At 44.8% G+C, this 21427-nt stretch overlaps 1 protein-coding gene across 1 annotated transcript in view; it reads right to left on the bottom strand.

The window, feature by feature from the left end:
* The window catches only part of MYO7A (myosin VIIA), a 159473-nt gene extending 140238 nt beyond the window's left edge, over positions 1-19235 (bottom strand). The window contains exon 1 of the mRNA XM_083609483.1: positions 18943-19235. The gene's annotated coding sequence lies outside the window, so the exon portion shown is untranslated. The remainder of the gene's footprint in view (positions 1-18942) is intronic.
* Between the last annotated feature and the right edge of the window lie 2192 nt (positions 19236-21427).

The following is a 21427-nucleotide window of genomic DNA, read 5'->3' on the forward strand; positions in this document are numbered from 1 at the left end:
CTGGCTGGTCATGAGATTTAAAATCAGCAGACAGCCAAACCAAGGGAGATTAAGATGAAAAATGCCAAGACTTGCTAACATAAGTGCAGGTTGATGACCAGAGTGTTTCTGGTTCGTTTCTGTTAAGTTGTGGGTGAACATATTAGACGACACAGCGATTCTTCAAACAGCTCTTGTTTATTCACAGGCCAGAACAGAACTGAACCGAAGGGTTCAGTCAGCCTGCTTATATAGAGCTCAACTACAAAGCAACAGTAACAACTTTCTAAAACTACCCAATCACTGAACGTCACTTTCGATCCCTTATTTGCATAACTATCTACAGTATCCCCCTGCTGGCCCAGGGTGAGAACTTCAGTACATAACAGTTTCCCCCTCTCCCCTCCCCAAGGCTGGATTCCCATGGTGGTTGCCAACTGACTAAATACCCTGGCTGCTCCTCTGCCTTTAAAAACAGCTTGAGCAGCTGAAGCTTTTTCAGGGCAGATCGAACTGCTGTGTAAGGCACAAGAGCGATGAACACTTTAAAAGAAGAAGAAGTTGGCAACTCTACATTCAATAATATATTTGCGAGCTTTCCTGCCCTATCGGGCAAAGTACCCGCTGCCTTGGGACGCGGGTGGCGCTATGGGTTAAACCACTGAGCCTAGGACTTGCTGATCAGAAGGTCAGCGGTTTGAATCCCCGGGACAGGTTGAGCTCCCGTTGTTCGGTCCCTGCTCCTGTCAACCTAGCAGTTCGAAAGCACATCAAAAGTGCAAGTAGATAAATAGATACCACTCTGGCAGGAAGATAAATGGCGTTTCCGTGAGCTGCTCTGGTTCGCCAGAAGCGGCTTAGTCATGCTGGCCACATGATCCGGAAGCTGTATGCTGGCTCCCTCGGCCAGTAAAGCGAGATGAGCGCCGCAACCCCAGAGTCATCCGCGACTGGACCTAATGGTCAGGAGTCCCTTTACCTTTACCCGCTGCCTTGCAGAACATTTTTAGAGAAGAAAAGTCTAGGGAGTTAACCCTTTCACAAATCCAGAGTGCTTGATATGAGAACGTCATGCAAAAATGCCGAGGGATTTCCACAAGGATTTTTAAAAATAGCCAGTTGCTTCAGGAACACTTAAGATTGGGGAAATATGAAATGAAGAGAGTGAAAACTGATATATCTGAAAGTGAGCCCCATAGAACACAGTGGGTCTTAAAGGTAAAGGTAAATGTAAAGGGACCCCTGACCATTAGGTCCAGTTGCGGACAACTCTGAGGTTGCACGCTCATCTTGCTTTATTGGCTGAGGGAGCCGGCGTACAGCTTCCGGGTCATGTGGCCAGCATGACTAAGCCACTTCTGGTGAACCAAAGCAGCGCACAGAAACGCCGTTTAACTTCCTGCCGGAGCCATACCTATTTATCTACTTGCACTTTGACGTGCTTTCGAACTGCTAGGTTGGCAGGAGCAGGGACTGAGCAACGGGAGCTCACCCCATCGCGGGGATTCGAACCTCCGACCTTCTGATCGGCAAGCCCTAGGCTCTGTGGTTTAACCCACAGCGCCACTCACGTCCCTTACAGTGGGTCTTACTTTTGAGCAAATATACATAGGAATTGCTCTGCTTGTTTCCTCACAAGGAATTCGATGAGACTCAGTCAAGCGTGTACAGGATCGCAGCTTCAGTCTGGATCCAGCCCAGGGTGTTTCATTGCTCCATGTGGAATTCTATCCTGTTGCTCTCTGCTTTCTGCTCTTTGCAACTCTTCCCAGTTTAGTGCCACCTGCGACACACAGACAGGTATGTTATCAAAGTTTCATGCGGGTTCTGACTAGACCCATCAGGAAACGCACATCAATTTTTCAGCCCTCTCAGAGAAAGCACAATGGATCAGTCCCTAATTTCTGAACCTCAGAACAATATGCTGGAGAGAAGGGGGGGGGGGAGCGTGAATAGTATGGCCTTCTCCTCTTGCTTTTGGCTTTTTTGTCTAGCCAGTTTTGTAAGGTTGCCAAGGAATTCGATACAGGTTGGCCGCAAAGGGACAGGCCAGGTGATTTCCTTTTGTTTGCAGGCTATTGTGTCTGAATCAGAGAGGAGATCATTTAGCAACACAAACGGGTTTAATTGTTTCAGCATGAGGAAAGCCTGATAGCAGATGCTACCAGGATTCACATCCCTTGAAATTTGGGCCTGGTGCTCTATCTAAAATAAAATAAAAAGGCTTATTCAGAAGATCAGTCCAACTGAGCCCTCAACGATGTAAGATCATCCCAAGGGCAGCCACGTTTGCAGAGGAAAAGTCTCCCTTAAAAAAGGAGGATGTAGGAAATGAACACATTCAGAAGACGGCTAGACTAGCGCTGTTTTCTCTGACCTTCCACCCTCTCCTTTTCTTCCATAGGGAGATTTCTGATCTGCAGTCCCCCCCCCCCATGTGCTGTCTGAAGTGGTACAGTCCAGGAGGGGATCTACCAGGTGATTTTGCTGAACTTATACCAGTAAATCTGCTCCTAATTTTGCACACTAAGATGATCATGGCCACTGGGCCCATCACCTCCTGGCAAATAGAAGGGGAAGAAATGGAGGCAGTGAGAGATTTGACTTTCTTGGGCTCCTTGATCACTGCAGTTGGTGACAGCAGTCACAAAATTAAAAGATGCCTGCTTCTTGGGAGAAAAGCAATGACAAACCTAGACAGCATCTTAAAAAGCAGTTAAAGCTATGGTTTTCCCAGTAGTGATGTATGGAAGTGAGAGATGGACCATAAAGATGGCTGAGCGCCGAAGAATGGATGCTTTTGAATTATGGTGCTGGAGGAGACTCTTGAGAGTCCCATGGACTGCAAGAAGATCAAACCGATCCATTCTGAAGGAAATCAGCCCTGAGTGCTCACTGGAAGGACAGATCCTGAAGCTGAGGCTCCAATACTTTGGCCACCTCAGGAGAAGAGAAGACTCCCTGGAAAAGACCCTGATGTTGGGAAAGATGGAGGGCACAAGGAGAAGGGGACGACAGAGGATGAGATGGTGGGACAGTGTTCTCGAAGCTACTAGCATGAACTGCGGGAGGCAGTGGAAGACAGGAGTGCCTGGTGTGCTCTGGTCCAGGGGGTCACGAAGAGTCGGACACAACTAAACGTCTAAACAACAACAACAATTTTGCACACACACCATTTCGAAAGAGATTTCAATTCAAAATATTTGCTGGCTAGGAGTATATATATATATTTGGTTTCCTATTGCCATGCTGGAAAATTCTCCTCCCATGCTCCATCAATTAATGAGAAATAGGAATTGCTCTTGAAAATTCATCCAAGGGAGGGAGGAGGAAATTTCAGCGAAAAACTTGTGGGTGGGGTGCAGAGTTTTGATGCACACACCTTACTTTTGAGGTGGCCAAGGGGCGTTTGGGAGTGTCTTTTCCTTCATTCTACAAACTACCTCACCTGTGGTCTGCACTATGCAGCCTCCCCAGCTGCCCGCACCTCAGTTAAAGCCAAGAGGATGATATCTTGAGGCAATGCTCTCATGGGGCTTTCCCCAGAAGCACACAGTCTTGAGTGTTGAGGGAAGTGTGAAGAGGACTCTGTGAACAGGATGCAACCTAAGACATATCAGTCTAAACCAGGCATCCCCAACCTTCGGCCCTCCAGCAATTTGGGGACTACAATTCCCATCAACCCTGACCACTGCTCCTGTTAGCTAGGGATCATGGGAGTTGTAGGCCAAAACATCTGGAGGGCCGCAGGTTGGGGATGCCTGGTCTAAACTTAAAGGACAGGGAGGTCAGCACAGAGTTGGTAACAACAACAACAATTTATTGCTTATACCCCGACCATCTGGCCGGGCCTCCCCAGCCACTCTGGGTGGCTTCCAACAGAATATTAAAAACACAATAAAACATCAAACATTGAAAACTTCCCTAAACAGGGCTGCCTTCAGATGTTTTCTATTTTTTTTTTAAAAAGATATTTATTGAAGTTTTACAAAAACATAAATTTAAAAAGGTCATATAAAAAGAAAGAAATACAAAAAAAACATAGAAAAATACATGAAAAAGAAAAAAGAAGAATAAAAACAAATCCATTTTTTGTAACCCTAACTCATTATCTTATTTCCTTGGCCTCCTCACACCTCCCCTTTTTGTATTCCCATTTAAGTAATCAAATCAGCAAATCCTTACCCTCTTTCGTTTATCTTAACTCTGTATCTTAACATATTATAACTCTATATTTTCATCCATTATCAATTCAGTTTTGCATACTCTTGTTAACTTTGTTGCTAATGCCACTTATTTTCAATCCAACATCATTTTAACATTCATTAATTTTACAGTGTTTCTGCAGATAGTCTTTAAATTTCTTCCAGTCTTCTTCCACCAACTCTTCTTCCAGGTCTCGGATTCTGCCAGTCATTTCCGCCAATTTCATATAATCCGTCACCTTCATCTGCCACTCTTCCAGGGTGGGTAACTCTTGTGTCTTCCAATACTTCAGATGTTTTCTAAAAGTCAGATAGTTCTTTATTTTCTTGACATCGGAAGTGAGGGCGTTCTACAAGGTGGGTGCCACTACCTAGAAGGCCCTCTGCCTGGTTCCCTGTAACCTCACTTCTTGCAGGGAGGGAACCGCCAGAAGGCCCTCGGAGCTGGACTTCAGTGTCCAGGCTGAATGATAGAGATGGAGACGCTCCTTCAGGTATACAGGACCAAGGCCATTTAGGGCTTGAAAGGTCAGCACCAACACTTTGAATTGTGCTCCGAAACGTACTGGGAGCCAATACAGATCTTTCAGGACCAGTGTTATATGGTCTTGGCGGCCGCCTCCAGTCACCAGTCTTGTTGGTGCATTTTGGATTAGTTGTAGTTTCTGGATCACCTTCAAAAGTAGCCCCACGGAGAGGGCATTGCAGTAGTCCAAGCGGGAGATAACCAGGGCATGCACCACTCTGCTGAGACAGTCCGCAGGCAGGTAAGGTCTCAGCCTGCATACCAGATGGAGCTGGTCCGAGATACAGGGATAGTCTGGGAATCTGGAGGTCCCTTGCTCTGTGCAAGCCCCAGAGTTTCGCCCAGTCTTCCAGCAGCAAGTCTCCTTGCTGTGGAGCTCTCCGCAGGGCTGGGAATGCTGTGCCTGTGACCTAAATAAGCCACATTCCTCTGAGATTGCTTGCAGGGCACTGTGTCTATTTGCAGAACAAAGTGCACGTTGACAGGCGCAGAAACTTTATGGACCCTTCGATTCCTGGAACTGGAAGCCTAAGGAACTCCCAGCTAGGGACTTCAGATGCCTCTCACCCACCTCTCTAGGACAGGTTGACCTGTGTGTGGCAAATCTTGTCCAATATGGAATCACAGAACTGTAGAGTTTTGACCTATAAAGTCTTAAATGGCTCTGGACCGCCTCTTTTCATATGAACCTACCCAGTCCCTGGGATCATCTTCTGAGGCCCTCCTTCGTGTGCCTCCTCCTTGAAAGGTCTGGACACAAGAACAGGGCCTTCTCTGCAGTGGCTCCCTGTCTGTGGAATGCTCTCCCCAGGAAAGTTTGCCTGGCGCCTTCATTACACACCTTTAGGCACCAGGCAAAAACATTCCTTTTTAACCAGGCCTTTGGTTGATCTTATTGACATCCAACACTCTTTTAGAATGTGACTTTTTTTAGGGGAGGAGTTTATTGGGTTGTTGTTTTAATTTTTATTACCGTATTTTTCGCACCATAGGACGCACCGGACAATAGGACGCACCTTGTTTTAGAGGGGGGAGAACAAGGGAAAAAAATTATTCCGCTCTCTGCCCAGTGCCCCTTCAGCGAAGTGGCAGGAGGCGCTGCGCAGAGAGTGGGAGAATTTTCCCCCTCTTGTTTTCCCGCTCTAAAACAAGGTGCCGTTTAAGGTGCATTCAGGCGGCTACCTTGGAAGGTTCCTTTCGACCTGCGCTTTGGGGCTGGCGGGGGGAAGCCCACCACCAGCCCCAAAGAGCAGGTCAGGGAGCAGCGGAAAGGCGCAGCGGAGAGGCTGCTGCCATAGTCACGCGTCACTTCTCCAACTGGGAGAGGGTCGCGGGGCTATGGCTTCTTTAGCCCCGCACGCGCTCTCCCGACTGGTGAGGTGACGCGCGGCTATGGAGGCTCCTGCCACAGGCGCGCGTCACCTCTCCAGCCGGGAGAGGGTTGCGGGGGGCTGCTTTAGCCCCGCGCGCGCTCTCCCGGGTGGAGAGGTGACGCGCGCCTATGGAGGCTCCTGCCATAGGCACGCGTCACCTCTCCAGCCGGGAGAGGGTCGCAGGGCTATGGCGTCTTCGCTCCATAGGACGCACACACATTTCCCCTTCATTTTTGAAGGGGAAAAAGTGCGTCCTATAGAGCGAAAAATACGGTAGGTATTTTGTGGTTTTATATCTTGATTTTATTCCGTGAACCGCCCCGAGACCCACCCAACCCGGGCATAGGGCAGTATATGAATTCAATAAATAAATAAAATAAATAAATAGAGTTGGAAGAGACCCTGACAGTCATCTAGCCTTACTCTCTTCAGTGGAGTATTCCTGCCCACAGCCATCCCTGGGTGGTCTCGAACTATCTACCTTCTGGTTCACAGCCAAACGCACTGACCCACTGAGCCATTTGCATCTTGGGGCAGCCAAATCTTCAGCCCCCACCTTTGCCACTACCACAGTCAAGGCCGCATTTAGGTTTGATGAGGCCCTAAGCTACTGAAGGTAACAGGGGCCTTCATATGTCCAGCTGTCCTTTGTCAACAACAAATGGTCACTGTTTTTTTGTGCTGAATATATGCTATATGGTGATTTATGGACCTAATAGGTATAGAAAGCCATTTGCACATGTTGCCATGCAGCTAGTCCATGCAGAATGTAGGCACCCTATATATAAAGGTAAAGGGACCCCTGACCATTAGGTCCAGTCATGGACGACTCTGGGGTTGTGGCGCTCATCTCGCTTTACTGGCCGAGGGAGCCAGCGTACAGCTTCCGGGTCATGTGGCCAGCATAACTAAGCCCCTTCTGGCGAACCAGAGCAGTGCACGGAAACGCCATTTACCTTCCCGCCAGAGTGGTACCTATTTATCTACTTGCACTTGGATGTGCTTTCGAACTGCTAGGTTGGCAGGAGTAGGGACCAAGCAACGGGAGCTCACCCTGTTGCGGGGATTCAAACCGCCAACTTTCTGATCGGCAAGTCCTAGGCTCTGTGGTTTAACCCACAGCGCCACCCACGTCCCTATATATAGAAAGGAGCAAACCAGTGATGTTTTAGGGAGCAGGCTAGCAGGCAGGGCCCATGTCTTACATCACAGGAGCCTACACAACACAAAACACTATTGCTGCATGTAGGTTTTATTTTATATGCTTTTTATCTTATATTTTGGAAATGTATATCCAGTTTTCTTTAATTTTGGGGGGGGGCATCAAGAGAGTGGGGCCCTAAACTATAGCTGGACAGTGAAAAATTTGGTGTTTTTCCACAGGGGAGCAACGGCAGTCGCTTAAACACCCGATGAAAGTTTAATAGCTGCCTGTTCCCAGGCCAAGAAGAGAAACTCAGAGGTGGTCTGTCAAGAGGCGTTGTGTAATGTGAGGACATAATTTCCTTCAGGACATAATCCCCGTCGCTGAGGGCAGCCAAAACGGCCATTTAATCCAGCCTGGAAATGGCGGAGGGGGGGGAGGCAGGAGAGAAAACAGATCGATGTAGAAGACAGATGCTCTACCACAACCCCTGCTGAGGGAGCTAAAGATGCTCTTTCGATGATAGGTGGGTTTCATTAAAGAACTGGGAAATATACCGTATTTTCCCGTGTATAAGATGCCCCCATGTATAAGATGACCTCTATTTTTTTTGAACCCAAAATTAAGAAATAGGGCCAGAGCCAAAGCCCAAACCTGGGCATTCACCATCCATGTATAAGGCAGCCCCCAATTTTTGACTATTTTTTTCTAAGCACAAAAATCATCTTATACATGGGAAAATACGGTAACTCGACTCAGGGAAGTCCAGCCTAGCAGTATGTACAAGAGTGCATATACTGAGGCAAAGTGTCCACAAAAATGCATATATTTGTGAATATAATGTACATAAATGCATCATATTTGCAGAAATGGCTTTGCAAAAAAGAAGAAGTGTATATTAGGGAAAATTGAAGATAAAAATGTGAATTGCAGGAGATATTCCCACTATACAGTGGTACCTCAGGTTAAGTATTTAATTCGTTCCGGAGGTCCGTTCTTAACCTGAAACTGTTCTTAACCTGAAGCACCACTTTAGCTAATGGGGCCTCCTGCTGCTGCTGCGTCGCCGGAGCACGATTTCTGTTCTCATCTTGTAGCAAAGTTCTTAACCCGAGGTACTATTTCTGGGTTAGCAGAGTCTGTAACCTGAAGCGTATGTAACCCGAGGTACCACTGTACTGTTGATTAACTTTCAGCATTTAACAGCAACAGCAAATAACAAAGTGATGTGAAGAACAGATCCGATCACTGCAAAAACCGGAAACCAAAATCAATAGATCTGCCGATCCTTACTCCTGAGTAGTCCCCCCCCCTTCCTCCCTAGCCAGCCTCCGCAGCCCTTGAAAAGGCTTTGGAAGCGGGTGAGCCAAAAAAGGCTTTCGTTCACGGCAGAATAATCCGTTCCATGGTAACCCGGCGATTGTGAAGTCACAAGTTAGCAAGCACGAGACAGAGAAGAGGAGATGGACAGGATGGGGAGAACAGAACCCTGTTCCTTCGCACTGTGCCTCACGAAAAACAATGCTGTCCAGGGTTGGAAAGACTGCGGAGAGAATAATTGGGTTCCCTCTTCCCACCTTGGATCAAATCTATGCTTCCAGGTGCCATAAGAAAGCTGCAGAGATAGTGCAGGATAGTGCGTACCCCGGAAATGATCTCTTTCAGCTTCTGCCTTCTGGAAGAAGGTACAGGGTTATAAAGACCAGGACTAGCCGCCTGAGAAACAATTTCTACCCAAATGTGATTTTGGTTTTAAACGCAGTGTAAGGAGTCTCTACGGGAGTATATTGTATTTAAAAATGAGGTATCAGAGTTTTTAGGGGGCTAAGCAGGTTGGGATAGCTGGGATAGCAGGCTTGTTGGTTTTTGAATGTCTGGTGTAGATTTTTCAATTTCGTTGTTCTGTATGGGACAATGACAATAAAGATAGCGTATTGTATCGTATCGAAATTCACCACCCCAAGATGTATGTCGGCCTGGAGAACTTTCAAAGGTTTGTCTTCCGGGGAATCTATGCAGCAGAACCTCTCTCTGGCTCCCAGCTGGTAACCACTACCAACAACGAGAAAAAGGAACTCTACAGAAGTTACATTTCTTTCCCCTTCAATGGGCTACAATGGAATAATAATAATAATAATAATAATAATAATAATAATAATAATAATAATTTATTTATACCCCGCCCATCTGGCTGGGTTTCCCCAGACACTCTGGGCGGCTTCCAACTGAATATTAAAAACAATACAGCATCAGACATTAAATGCAGATCTTATGTGGTCCCTGTGGCCACTCCCAGTCACCAGTCTAGCTACCGCATTCTGGATTAATTGCAGTTTCCGGGTCACCTTCAAAGGTAGCCCCACATAGAGCGCATTGCAGTAGTCCAAGCGAGAGATAACCAGAGCATGCACCACTCTGGCGAGACAGTCCATGGGCAGATAAGGTCTCATCCTGCGTACCAGATGGAGCTGATAGACAGGTTACCTGGACATAGAATTAACCTGTGCCTCCATGGACAGCTGTGAGTCCAGAATGACTCCCAGGCTGCGCACCTGGTCCTTTGGGGGCACAGTTACCCCATTCAGGACCAGGGAATCCCCCACACCCGCCCACCTCCTGTCCCCCCCAAAACAGTACTTCTGTCTTGTCAGGATTCAACCTCAATCTGTTAGCCGCCATCCATCCTCCAACCGCCTCCAGGCACTCACACAATGGAACACAGAGAGCTGCCTTACATTGAGTGCCAGTGCAGACAGACAAGGGTTTAAAATACTAAACCACTAGATACTTGCTCCCTCTCCCGTTTTAATAAAAGCTAGGGATCCACGCCAACTAATATTCCAAATGGGTAGAGGCTGGCATGGCTTCAATCAGGGCAAAATCGGCCCAACAGGGCCATATGGCATCCCCAAACTGTCTTGTCATCTTGAGTAGCTGTTGCAGACACCTGGGAATTTGGGGACACTCCCTTGGAGACATGTGTTCAAATTCTGAGTCAGCCAGAGGTAGAGGGGTGAACTGCCCTGGGATAAATCCTACAAATAAATAGGGATGGAGGAGAATTTCAGCTAGCTTTAAAAGGTGAACCTTCCTAATTTGAGAACCAAAGCACATTAATAATAATAATAATAATAATAATAATAATAATAATAATAATAATAATAATATATCACCAATCTGGCTGGGTGGCTCACAGCACACTCATCTGAATTTTGTAATGCAGTTTTCCAGTCCCGGTGCTATGTATGAAAATGCGTATACTAGCTGCATGTAAAAATGGAAAGATGAATGGAAATAGCAACAAAAGCTGCATTATATGAGGGGACATTGCTTTGCAAAAAAAAAAGTGCAGATCAGGCAAAATTGCACACAAAAAATTGTATATCAGGAGCACTTTGCTCTAAAGTGCTGGTGAATTATCACAAAGGCTTTTTAAAAGGGAAATCTCAGAATGGTGTAGAGAACTTAACTTAAACTGCCTCGGTCCACTATATCTGAAGGAACGTCTCCACTCGCATCGTTCTGCCCGGGCACTGAGGTCCAGCGCCGAGGGCCTTCTGGCGATTCCCTCCCTGCGAGAAGCCAAAGTTACAGGGAACCAGGCAGAGGGCCTTCTCGGTGGTAGCGCCCTCCCTGTGGAACGCCCTCCCACCAGATGTCAAAGAGAACAACAACTACCAGATTTTTAGAAGACATCTGAAGGCAGCCCTGTTTAGGGAAGCTTTTAATGTTTGGTGCATTACTGTATTTTGATATTTTGTTGGGGTCCGCCCAGAGTGGCTGGGGAGGCCCAGCCAGATGGGTAGGGTATAAATAATAAAGTATTATTATTATTATTATTATTATTATTATGAACTGATGGGTTGTGTATTTTTGTGATTACCGTATTTTTCGCTCTATAAGACACACCAGACCACAAGACGCACCTAGTTTTTGGAGGAGGAAAACAAGAAAAAAAATATTCTGAATCTCAGAAGCCAGAACAGCAAGAGGGATCGCTGCGCAGTGAAAGCAGCAACCCCTCTTGCTGTTCTGGCTTCTGGGATAGCTGCACAGCCTGCATTCGCCCCATAAGACACACACACATTTCCCCTTACTTTTTAGGAGGGAAAAAGTGAGTCTTATAGAGCAAAAAATATGGTATATATTCTCAGATGAAGGGCAACGTAGAAATGTTTATTAATAAATAAACTTATATATAAGCATATAAATAAACATTTATTGTTTGGATCTGAAGATAAGTAAAGGTTGCAGTGCTCTCTATAGCCAAATGTGCCTTTCCCCCTCGCAGATATGCTTAGCATTACAGTCTTAATGACGTTCATAAAAGGAAAATTCCTATTCACTGCCCCTGCAAAAGTCCCCTACTATTATTGTTCAGGTTCAGGTTTAAATATCTTCTCCATTGGTGCAAAAGACTCCACGATCACCAGCACCTGAGACCTACCACTTTCCCCTTGAAATTCCCACCTCCCACTTTTAGCACACCACTAAACTTCCAAACAGAATGTCTGTATTTACAGGCCGTCTGTCCTGTACTATCCAGAAGAATGCCAGTTCTTATAGCTTCCATTGGGGCAAAACAAAAGCTCTGGATTTCTCCCAGCAAATGGATTCTGCCGCCTTCTTGTTCGGAAGTTGTTCTGACCTGATTAAAAGCAGATGCACAGAAAACGCCAGGATCCCAGGATTCTTGGACTTTTACAGACATTTATATAAAAGAACAGAGAAGAACAATATGAGGAAAATAGAAATATACTTAAAAGAAAAAATGGTGCAGAAGATCCCGACAGAAAAAAGAGATAGGCTGAACACCCCAATTGAAATGGATGAAATAAAAGAGACTATAAAAGAACTTTAAAAAGGGAAAGCTCCAGGACCTGATGGATTTACAGCAAGATATTTTAAAGAGATGAAACACATCCTGCCATTGCCTTTGAAAGAAGTTATGGACAATATCCTTAAAGAAAGAGAAATTCCAGAAACATGGAAGGAAGCATTTATCACATTTATCCCGAAACAAGACTCTGACTTAACACAAGTAAAAAACTATAGGCCTATTTCACTACTTAATACAGACTATAAAATTTTTGCAAGTATTTTAGCGAAAAGGATAAAAAAAATACTGCAAGATATTATACATAAGGATCAAGCGGGTTTCCTACCTGGCAGACAGATGAGAGATAATGTAAGGAATATAATTAATATTTTGGAATATCTGACTGCCAGAAATGAGAAACAAGCTATGTTAATATTTGTCGACGCAGAAAAGGCCTTCGACAACGTATCTTGGGACTTCATGCTAAAAAGCTTAGAACATATGGAGGTAGGGAAGGAATTTCTTAATGGAATAAAAGCAATCTATACTGAGCAGAAAGCTAAATTAATTGTAAACAATGTGATCACGGAGGAAATAGGGATATCTAAAGGCACGCGACAGGGATGTCCACTTTCACCATTGTTATTCATCATGGTACTGGAGGTTTTTCTAAAATCACTAAGAGAAAATGAGGCAATAAAAGGGGTTGCAGGAGGCCGGAATGAATATAAGGTGAAAGCCTTTGCCGATGACCTGGTCATAACGGTGGAAGATCCTTTGGAAAGTATGAAAAATATACTTATGGAGGTAGAGAGATTTGGCCAAGTGGCAGGATTTATACTGAATAAGAAAAAGACTAAAATAATTGTTAAGAATATGGACCTAGATAAGATAGAAAATATACAGCAACAAGCTGGCATAGAGGTGGTGAAAAAGGTGAAATATTTAGGTATTTGGATAACCCCCAAGAATATAGATTTATACCAGAATAATTACATACCAGTGTGGAATGGGATAAAGAAAGATCTGGATGTGTGGGGACGAATGAAATTGTCATTTTGGGGAAGGATTTCAACGATAAAGATGAGCGTGTTGCCAAAACTATTGTTTTTGTATCAAATGATTCCAATAATCAAGGGGACTGGGGTTTTTAAAGAATGGCAAAGAGTGATTTCAAGGTATATCTGGCAGGGAAAGAAGCCAAGAATTCAATTTAAGTTACTAACTGATGCAAAAGAAAGAGGAGACTTCGCCTTGCCAGACTTGAAATTGTACTATGAAGCCTCATGTCTCTGTTGGTTAAAGGAATGGATAAAATTAGAAAATACAGAGTTGTTGGATTTGGAAGAATTTGATAATAGATTTGGATGGCACACGTATTTATGGGCTGGAAAGAAGAAAATCCACAGAGGTTTTGAAAACCACATTTTCCGAGGATCGTTAATAGAAATATGGGAGAGGTATAAAAACCTACTGGAATCAAAAACTCCACACTGGTTGTCTCCGTTAGAGGTCATGACTGTTAAAAAAATTAATATGAGAAAGAATTGGATTACATATGGAAATTTGATTACTAAAGAAGGGGGGAAATGGAAAATGAAACCCTATGAAGAAGTGAAAGAGTTTGTGTATGATTGGCTACATTATTTCCAAATAAATGAAATGTTTAAAAAAGATCTTAAAGAATATGGATATGCAGAGAAGGATTCTAAATTTCAAATAGAAATAATAAATAATGAATATAAAATCCTATCCAAAATGTATAAGATATTGTTGGAATGGCATACAAAGGATGAAGAAGTTAAATCAGTTATGATAAAATGGGCCAGAGATATTGGACATAATATACAATTTAACGATCGGATAAAACTATGGAATGATAGTATTAAATTTACTGCATGTACTGCATTAAAGGAAAATGTTATGAAAATGATATATAGATGGTATATTACACCAGAAAAACTTGAAAATGTACAAAACATGTAAGAAATGTTGGAAATGTAAAGAAAAAGATGGTACATTTTTTCATATGTGGTGGGAATGCAAGAAAGTGAAAAGCTTCTGGGAGTTGATATATAATGAGTTGAAAAAAATGTTGAAATATACATTTGTTAACAAACCAGAGGCTTTTCTCTTAGGAATTGTTGGTAATGAAATAAATAGAAAGGACTACAAAATTTTCCAATATGCAGTAACAGCGGCAAGAATACTACTAACTCCAGAAATGGAAACAAGAACAAATACCAACGTTGGAGGAATGGAGAACGAAGCTGATGCACTATGCAGAACTTGATAAACTGACTGGGAAGATTAGATATCAACGAGATCAAAAATTCATCGAGGACTGGGGAAAATTAGCAGAATACTGGGAATGTATAAGTGATAACGGAATAACGTTAGTGGCATTTAGAGAAGCTCTGTAACAGAATAAGAAATATTGTAAAAAAGCAAAATATAAGAGGGGGGTAGGTATAAAGGCAATACTAAAATTTGGAAATGTGTATTTAAAGAAATTAGAATTTGAATGATTGGCAGAGAAGCCGAAGGAAGTCAAAAAACCGAAAAGTTTAATACAAATTGTAATGTGGTATAAATGTATGGAAAACCAATAAAATATAATTTAAAAAAAAAAGAAAAGAAAACGCCAGGATCCCGTGCCGTCCTTGCAAAGTTGTCGTGTGAAATGCTTGGGTAGATACAATGGGTTTCTCTCTCCAACTGTCCTGAGAATCTTTCCTTCCTTCTTTCCTTCTTTCTCTCTCTCTTTCCTTCCTTCTTTACTTCTCTCTCTCTCTCTCTCTCTTTCCTTCCTTCCTTCTTTCTTTCTTTCTCTCTCTCTTTCCTTCCTTCTTTCCTTCTTTCTTTCTCTCTCTCTCTCTCTTTCCTTCCTTCCTTCTTTCTTTCTCTCTCTCTCTCTTTCCTTCCTTCTTTACTTCTTTCTTTCTCTCTCTCTCTTTCTTTCCTTCTTTCCTTCTTTCTTTCTCTCTTTCCTTCCTTCTTTCCTTCTCTCTATCCTTCCTTCCTTCCTTCCTTCCTTCCTTCCTTCCTTCCTTCCTTCCTTCTTTATCTCTCTCTCTCTCCTTCCTTCCTTCCTGGCAAGTGAACCCAAGCTCTGGGTTTATTTCAAGGCCCTCTTGCAGAAGACCCAAAACCGTGCCATTCGCCAGGATGCCAGGCGATAGACGTAGCCACCACCCAGTGCATGTAAGTAAATTGTGGTGAACGCCTGTCGGCTACTGAAGGCTGATAGCCAGCGCAGTTAGAGGCAGCGATGCTTCCGCAAACCCATTGCTAGAAACAACAGGAGGGGAGAGTTGCTTTTGTGCTCAAATCCAGGCATCCGGTCGGCCCCTTTGAGAACAGGATGCTGAGCCAGGTGGGTCAGTGGTGTGATCCAGGAAGCTCTCCTTATGTTCTTTGTGGAAACGCCTTTTTGGTATAGCGACTCTTTCTTGGCCCCCTGTTTTGTATACCACCCTTTTATTTCTGCACCAGGCATTCTTATCAAACTGTTTAGTTTGAGGCTGCTAAATTAGATCAGCTTCTTTGTGTTCTTTTATATCAGGGGTCAGCAAACTTTTTCAGCAGGGGGCCGGTCCACTGTCCCTCAGACCATGTGGGGGGGGGCCAGACTATATTTTGAAAAAAACAAAAACAAATTCCTATGCCCCACAAATAACCCAGAGACGCATTTTAAACAAAAGCACACATTCTACTCATGTAAAAACACGCTGATTCCCGGACTGTGGGCAGGCCAGATTGAGAAGGCGATTGGGCTGGATCCGGCCCCTAGGCCTTAGTTTGCCTACCCATGTTTTATATGATGTTTTATGGATTTATTTTCTGTAATGATTAAGAAGACGATTGTTATTTAAGTGTTCTTGATATTTTTTTTATTGTTCTATGTTCTTCTTTTGATAAGAACATAAAAATAGGCTTGCTTAAGCAGGCCAGTAGACCATCCAGTCCAGGATCCCGTTCTCACTCTAACCAGCTAGATGCCTATGGGAGAACAGCAGCAGGATCTGAGCACAGGACCCTCTCTCCCTTCCTGTGGTTTCCAGCAACTGGTATTCAGAAGCATTGCTGTGAAGGAAGAGCAATAACCACCGTGACTAGTAGCCACTGGTGGCCCTTTCCTCCATGAATCTGTCTCTTTCCTCTTTTAACTCCATACTTTGATGGCAGAGTATATCCAATGTATCTAGTAGGCCTCGATAGTGCAGTCTTCATGCAAGAGATGCGGGTGGCTCTGTGGTCTAAACCACTGAGCCTCTTGGGCCTGCTAATCAGAAGGTTGGAGGTTCGAATCCCCGTGACAAGGTGAGCTCCCATTGCTCTGTCCAGGCTCCTGCCAACCTAGCAATCTGAAAGCATGCCAGTGCAAGTATATAAATAGGTACCACTGTGGCAGGAAGGTAAACGGCGTTTCCATGCACTCTGGTTTCCGTCACGGTGTTTCATTGCGCCAGAAGCGGTTTAGTCCTGCTGGCCACATGATCTGGAAAGCTGTCTGTGGACAAATGCCAGCTCCCTCAGCCTGAAAGCAAGATGAGTGCTGCAACTCCATAGTCGCCTTTGACTGGACTTAACCGTCCAGGGTGTAAATCTCTCGCCGGGCCGTACCATCATCCACAGCAGGTCACCTGTCCTTTACCTTTACCTTTTTACCTAGTCAAACAGTCCTCTCTTCTAACTGAAGGAGTTATGTGGGTAGGTTTCTCCCTAAAGTTGGCCTGCCTGCCACCCACACACCCAGTAGGTTCTCCTCACTTACGGACACGGGTGGCGCTGTGGTCTAAAGCACTCAGCCTCTTGGGCTTGCCAATCGGAAGGTCAGCGGTTCAAATCCCCACGACGGAGTGAGCTCCCATTGCTCTGTCCCAGCTCCTGCCAACCTAGCATTTCAAAAGCAGGCCAGTGCAAGTAGATAAATAGGTACCACTGCGGTGGGAAGGTAAATGGCGTTTCCATGCACTCTGGTTTCCACCACGGAGTCCTGTTGCACCAGAAACTGTTTAGTCATGCTGGCCACATGACCCAGAAAGCTGTCTGTGGACAAATGTCGGCTCCCTCGGCCTGAAAGCAACATGAGCACCGCACCCCATAGTTGCCTTTATCTTTTACAGTACATTTACCATTCATGCGTTTGTCCAATCCAAATTGATGGCCATCATTGCCTCTTGTGAGCCACACTGGCTACAGTTTTGTGAGGGGGTGGCAGACAAACAAACATGGCGATACTGCTGCCTGATCCCTTCTACTCTATCTGAACGCTAAAAAAACTAGGTATCGAATTGGAGGACCATCTAATCCAAGTCCTCGCTCAGTGTAGGAAATCCAGCAGTAGATCACCACCAGATTACCGCCCAGTCTCATCTTGAAGATCTTCAACCCTCACAGGTAACAGTTCCCTTTATCAAAGTGCTTTCAAAAGGCTTCTCCCAATTTGTTCGAGATCTACCCTTGCATGACATAAACCCATTGATCTAGGCTTGTGGGGCAGAGAAAACACTTTGTGTGTTGTTGTTGTTGTTGTTTTGTGTGTGTGTGTTTTTGTAGGCTAGTGAGGAACGGAGCGTTTGCGGTTGCAACAATTCAAAGGTAGCCTAAAATGTTCTGCAAGATCTCGAGTCACAGCCAACATCAAACACCATGGAACGCAAATCTACAGCGACAACAGACTGGGCACTTTTTTGTTCCTAACCCAACCTCACGGGCCAACTCAGTGTCTCAAACAACCCAGTTATTGTTTGTGGCGTCAATTTTATGGATGTTGATGAAGCAGCGTGAGATTTAAGAAGGTAAATCTGGCACCTGGGATGGGCAGAGGGCAGAGAATTTAGTGAAGATGGTGGGATGCTTCTCACCAGTGGCGTAGCGTGGGGGGTGCAGGGGGGGCCGGCCGCACCGGGCACAGCATCTGGGGGTTAGGGGGCGCAAATCCACGGGTTAGGGGGCACAAATCCATGGGTTATGGGGCACAAATCCATGGGTTATGGGGCGCAAATTACTTGCCTTGCCCCGGGTGCTGACAACCCACGCTACGCCACTGCTTCTCACAATCAATAAGTTGTGGCCCCCCTTCTCCTACAGCAACTTTGCAAGCAGGAATGGAATGTCTAATCGCTTAATTGGTTAACTAATTGAGATAAATTGCCGTGCAACCCTACACGCCTTTTCAAAATAAAGCCTTGTTGAGTTCCATGGGGAAGGTCTATGTATAGGATTGCAGCCGTAATCAGTGAAAAAGGCGTCTCTGATTAACCAAGAAGCAGACATGTTTTATTAAATCCCCCCAAAAGTGGACGGCAAGGACAATTTTAGAAGTTTTCCTTTCCCATCAAACAGGAGGCAATGCTTTTGACGCTTAAGGGCAATGCATCACTTTAAAAACAATGTACGCATCTTGCTTCAGAACTGCTGCTTTCACCTGTATGCAAATCTGGTGGTTCTACGACTCAATTGATTAACTAAAACTCATTTGATCACTCAACTACAATGTATTTAATTGAGCCACAACTCTAATTACAAGAGATTTTTTGGGGGTGGGGGGTCTGCCTCTTAGATCAGGGAAGGCAACGGTAAAACATCTCACTGTTTGACCACAGAAATCTTTTTTTTGCTTTTCTTTTTATCTGTTTGCTGTTTGGGATAGACTCCCAAAAGTGACTGTCTCATCCACCCTACATACACACAAAGGCAACAACAACAACAACCACCCACAAAGAGAAACAACCGTAACACTCAGCCAGTCTGTGGGAACAAGAGAAAGCCTGCGATGAAATCTCAGCAGCTCTAAGAGGCTTTTGAGAAAATCCCTATGAATTAAAATGGAAATCCAGACGAACTGTACTGGCCAGCTCTAGACTTGGGTCTGCCTGCTAGCAGCTTACCTTAGTGGTGCATGGAAACTTCCTTTCTGAGTCCACAGCTGATGGGCATTTCTCAAAAGAAACCCAAAGTCCAGTTCTCAGCGAGATCTCGGTGCAAGCAGAGTTCAGTTCAGATGGCGAATGAGTGCATCGCCTGGCTGTCAGTTTTCCCTTCCCCACCAGCTCTCTCTGCTTCCTTCCCATTCGCTCGCTGTCAAGAGCTGCTTTGCACAGTACCTGACTCACTCCAACAGCCTCCCATTCATGCACACTGATCCGTCTTAGCCGGGAGGAGGGGCCGAGCAGAGAGAGATTACCGAACGAGACAAGAAAGGGGGCAGGAGCCGGACTCGCAAGTGCCGTTTCCACGACCCAACTTCTTTTGGGAAAAGTAAAAGTGAGAGCTGGACCATAAAGAAGGCTGATCGCCAAAGAATTGATGCTTTTGAATTATGGTGCTGGAGGAGGCTCTTGAGAGTCCCATGGACTGCAAGATGTTCAAACGTATCCATTCTGAACGAAATCAGCCCTGAGTGCTCACTTGAAGGACAGACCCTGAAGCTGAGGCTCCAATACTTTGGCCACCTCATGAGAACAGAAGACTCCCTGGAAAAGACCCTGATGTGGGGAAAGATGGAGGGCACAAGGAGAAGGGGACGGCAGAGGACGAGATGGTTGGACAGTGTTCTCAAAGCTACCAACATGAGTTTGATCAAACTGCGGGAGGCAATGGAAGACAGAAGTGCCTGGCGTGCTCTGGTCCATGGGATCATGAAGAGTCGGACACGACTAAACGACTACTCAACAACAACAAAAAGCTAGGTGCCGACTTTTGCAAAGCCTGCTCCTTCTTAGGTCCTGGCAGTTTTGGACAATGAGGTTTCCTGGTTCCGTAGCTGAGCCCAGCAGGACTCCTGGGTCCTTCCCAATGGTGTGGCTGATCTGCCAACAGGTGCTACTGGAAGTGCAGAGAGCAGGGAAAACCCACTTGTAAGCATGTGATCAGGATCAGGCCAAAGGGCTATCCAGCACAGAGTCCTGGTCTCGCAGTGGCCAGACAGAGGCTCATTGGAAACTCATTGGGCAGGGCCCGATTTGAAACAACTGTATTCACATTGTATTAAATCCACATTTTGGGATTACTTGAACCCCTTCAACTTCCCTCCCCTGGTTCCTTTGTGTTATCTTAATTTATGCATGTCAATAAAGTCTTCATCTCTGATTACCTCCAAATTTAAACATTCTCCACAATCTTACAAGTGTTTTAAAAATCCTGCTAATGTATTAACTTCTTTACAGTGCTATTGTACATATGCAATAAACATTGTCCATTCTTTTTTTATATATATTTGTTGTCATTTCTAAGTTTCCTAGTTAATTAGGCCATTTCAGCATACGCCATTAATTTGATATGCCAATCTTCTTTCGTGGGGACTTGTTCTTCGTTCCAGTGTTGGGCTAGCAATATCCAGTATAGCGTACATGAACAGATTCTTATATTTTTTAGGTATATTATCCATTCCTGTGATACCTAATAAAAAAGCTTCTGGTTTTTTGACAAAGGTCATTTTAAACATTTTTCTCAATTCATTATAGATCATTTCCCATAAACTTTTAATAACCTTGCATTGCCACCACATTTGATAAAATGTACTTTCTGCTTCTCTACACTTCCAACACTTGTTTTCTCTTGTTTTATACATTTTTGCCAGTTTAACCAGTGTTAAATACCATCTATACCTCATTTTCATGTAGTTATCTTTAAGTGAAGTACAGGCCGTGACTTTTATATTTCTCTTCCATAATCTTTCCCAATCTGTCATCTGAATATTATGTCCCATGTTTTTTGCCCACTTTATCATAATACATTTGACCTCTTTATCCTTGGTTTCCCATTCCAACAATATATTATGCATTTCTGATAATAATTTAATATCACTTTTTATTATTTCTCTGAAAAATTTTCTCTCTGAAAACCAGATGAAGGTGATAAAAAAAATCTGCAAGGGGTACCACCTGTCACAGTCCGGTCTACAGGCGATCAAACTCCCAGCTGAGGACATTGGGACCGGGGGCAAGATGGCGGGGTAGGAGCAGGAATGAGAGTCCAGAAGCCAGGGGTCCAAGGGTCAAGAAGCAGGGAGTCACAAAGTCAAGGGTCCGAGGGTCGAGAAGCAAGGAGTCACGAAGTCAAGGGTCTGAGGGTCGAGAAGCAAGGAGTCAAGAAACTGAGGTCTGAGGATCAGGAAGCATGAAGCCAAACACAGCAAGGCAGGAAGTATGTTGCTGTGGCAAAGAGCCAAGGAAAAATGCTGACCTTTTTATATCCCTTCCCGGCTCTTGCCACCAGGTGCTGTGAGTTACCAAGCGGCCTCACCTGTGCGGCCGCGCCTTGCCTCTCCAGAATAAACTTAGGAAGGCCCCAGTCCTGCGAAGCCCTACTGGTCACAGGGCCTGGCTCCTGCACGTACTCCTGACACCACCTGACTTTGCTATGCCACTGACT

Source organism: Podarcis filfolensis, assembly GCF_964270895.1.
Source record: "Podarcis filfolensis genome assembly, chromosome: 4".
In the NCBI taxonomy this organism is placed as follows: domain Eukaryota; kingdom Metazoa; phylum Chordata; class Lepidosauria; order Squamata; family Lacertidae; genus Podarcis; species Podarcis filfolensis.